We start from the raw sequence: 3,862 nt of genomic DNA on the forward strand, positions 1-3,862 counted from the left end.
TTATAGCACATTTTCTAGTTTCTTCGTGTAAATATTTCAACTACTATATATGTAAGTATAAATAATTGCTGTGAATCTTGTTGCTATATTTGCATTAAATTATAGATTTTACTTTATATTTATTATACCCTGCACAGGGCATATTAGGTTCGCTACGAAGTTTCTAACACCCAGAAGGAAGTTTGGAGGCCCTATGAAATATAGATATACAAGGTCTGTCGCAAAAGAAACAGGACTGTTAAAACAACAAATATTTTTCAAAAGTTATATTTTTTTATTCAAAGTAGTTTTCTTGTGCTTCGATACAGCGTTTAGCCCGGTCAATTAGCATTTCAAATGAGTGTTTAAGGTCATTTTTCGGAATGCTCTTGAGAATATGGGTCGTCGCCTTTTGGATAGCTGAAATGTCCTGAAACCAGTGTCCTTTCATGGGCAAATGAAGTTTTCCAAATAGGTAAAAATCAGAGGGTGTCAGATCAGGTGAGTAGGGTGAGTGATTAATGGTTAATATGGAGTTTTTTGTCAACAAAACAGTTACAAGCGTCGACCGATGACACGGCGCATTATCGTGCAACAGGCGCCAGGACCCTGCCTCACGGTATTGTGGACGAATGCGTGACAAAAGACGCTTCATAACACCAAGGTAAAACACAGCATTAATCGTTTGGCCAGGTGGGACGAACTCTCGGTGTACAATACCCTCGGAATCGTAAGAACAAATCAGCATTGTCTTTACTTTTGACTTCTGAAGACGACCGACTTCTGATCGTCACAGAGGTCCTCACGACCTTCTTGGAATCGCTTAAACCACTCATGCACATTACTACGGGATAGGTACTGATCACCATAAACTTTTTTCATCATTTGAAATGTTTTAGTAAACCTTTTCCCAAGTTTAAAACAAAATTTAGTATTTGCTCTTTGTTCAAAATGCATTTTACGACCGATGACCAAAAGCTGTTGTCACTTTTTGATCGATAACATCGATTGTAGTTATCCAATTGTCTTAAAATTTTTACGAAATGTCAACAAGAGATCAAACTTTTTATTTCATATACCCACCAATAGGTGGCGCCACCAGAAACAGTTATATTTAAAAAGTTCTGTTTCTTTTGCGACAGACCTTGTGTAGTATGTATAAATAATCAACGTGACAAGCTGTGTCAATTTAAGACATGTCCGTCTGTCTGTGCGTCACTCTGCCTGTCTGTTTGTATATACGCCAACTAGTCTCCCAGTTTTTGAGATATTGATCTGAAATTATGCATATGTCCTTTTCCTCCTAAGAAGGGGCTGATTTATCGGAACCGTCGGCATCTGACATAGTTGCCATACAAAATGAATGTTTGCAATCAAGTCCTTATATGGAAAACTTTTTCATTTAATGAAATATTTTCACAAAATTTGTCATGGGTGGTTGTCTACAACTATGGTGCAAACTCCGAAGAAATTATTCGGTTTGGATCATTATAGCGTATAGTTGCCATACAAATTAAACGCTCGGAATCTAGTGTTTATATGGATAATTTTTTCATTTGAGAACATATCTTCACCAAATTTAGCATAGATTATTTTCTGAAAGAGTGCTACCAGCTCTGAATAAATTGTCCAAATCGGATCATAATAGCATGGAGATGCCATACAAACTAAACGTTCCGACTTAAGTGCTTGTATGAAAAACTTTTTTATTGGGCAAAATTTCTTCACGAATTGTTAGTTAAATAATTTTCCAAGGCAACCCTGTAATCTACAAAGACATTGTTCTGATCGGACAACTATAGCTTCTAGCTGTCATACAAACTGACCGATATAGAAAACAAGATATCGATCTTTTTATAACCTTTTATGATATAAGAAATACAGCTGTGAAGGGTATTATAGCTTCAGTTCAGCCGATGCTCAGATTTTTCTTATTTTCTTGCTACTATAACTTACAAATATAGCATTTAACATTTTATATAATTTTCTTGAACGAAAAACACACCCAATTATTTTTAATTAATTTATTTTGCTTCAGTAGTAGTTAGTTTTGTGAAAGTGTTTCTAATCATAACACGCATACATACATACCTAACTATTCTACTATTGTTGTTGGTCACACACACATACTTAAAAGCATATAGAAGTATGTAAAATAGTTAGTACGCATTCAAAAGTCTGTACAAATATTTGTACTATACGCTTTTATATATGTAAATACACACATACATACATAGTACATACATTCATGTCTGTATTTGTATATTTATGTATGTGTGTGTATGTGTAACAGTCCATGCTTGTATAGGTCAAAAGATGATGACGAAATCAAAAGCGGCAGCGTCTACGCCAACATGTTCCACAGCTTCAAGCCGCTTGCAACCCGCTGCGATTGTTGTTGACACCGACAGTGCTCATGTCGCCGGCAACGATTGCTACCAAAACAAAAACAGCAAACGCAACAACAATAGCGGCAGACTAAAAACAACAATGTGAGAAATAATAAAAAAAAAATAACAACAAAAAAATAACAACAAAAAAATTTATAAAAAACCAAAAACAAAAATAATAAAAATAAAAGAGTAATAAAAAAGAAAAATAGAAACAACAAAAAATAAAAATACAACAACAAAAATAATAAAAATAAAAGACTAATAGAAAATAAAAACAACAACAACAAAAATAAAAAAATAATAAAAACACCTACAAAAGTGAAGAGCGAATCGTGAACGTAGTCAAATGATTGTTGACTCGTTGTTGTTGTTTTGTTCATGTGCTATGAAAATTTTAGTAAAAATATAGTGTATATACGTATGTACATCTGTATATACTTATGTACACAAGTATATATGTATGTATGTAAAAATATAAATGTATCCGACTGCGCGCCACTACAACGCCCCCTCGGCACCTATGCGCCACAGACTACTGCTTGTAAATACATACATACATACATATATAACTGTCTTTATGTATGCAGCGGGTACATTTTGTTTACATTTATTGCCTTTTGCGCTCGCTCGCATTTTTTTATTTTGCTTACACTTCATTTTTCCCCCCAACACACAAGATCCAGCGTAAGTTTTTCGCGCTCGCCACTTTGGGCGCTTTAATCGGTGAGCGGTGGCGCGCTGAGCATTGACTTTGAACTATAAAATTCCGTCAAATGTTTACACGAGGCGGTCGCGCGCTTGGTCAATTGTGGTGACACATTCTGCGCCACGACGCGGTGTACGCCGTCCCACACCGCGCCGAAAGGGTGGGTGGCCGCTTCACGCGATATTGGCGCGTCAGACCGAAACACTAAATAAATGCGCATACATGCATGAAAGCGCGCCGTTTAATGGGCAAAAAGTACCGGGTGTATTGGGTATAGAGCGCAGCGCTGGGAGCGGGATTGCAATGCAGCCACTTGGGTGCTTGGAGTGCTGGCGCTCCATTGCGCGCCTCGATTACTTTACTCCACTATTAACCTACTCTCAAGCAAACACACACACACACATAAAAACATAGCACACACATATAAATACATACACACACACATACATACATGCATACACAGAACCATAAACAACATACCTACCCACTTACCTATATACAACTTTACTTACAATTACTTATCTACTAATTTATTTTTATGTTTGTAGATACAATAGCTTGTAACTATCGGTATGTCAGTCTGTCGGCAAGTATGTATGTATGTATGTATATGCGCCTATGTTCATTTCTATGCTAGTGTGGGTGCTATCGGCGAGTCGAAGTGTGCGCCCCATTGAAATGTACACACAAATTACATATGTACATACATACAAACATTTTCGTATGTTTGTATATATTTATGAGTTAGTGGAGCCGGTCGCCACTCAGTCAGTCATTGGCAGAA

This window comes from Bactrocera tryoni, chromosome 1, assembly GCF_016617805.1.
Source record: "Bactrocera tryoni isolate S06 chromosome 1, CSIRO_BtryS06_freeze2, whole genome shotgun sequence".
In the NCBI taxonomy this organism is placed as follows: domain Eukaryota; kingdom Metazoa; phylum Arthropoda; class Insecta; order Diptera; family Tephritidae; genus Bactrocera; species Bactrocera tryoni.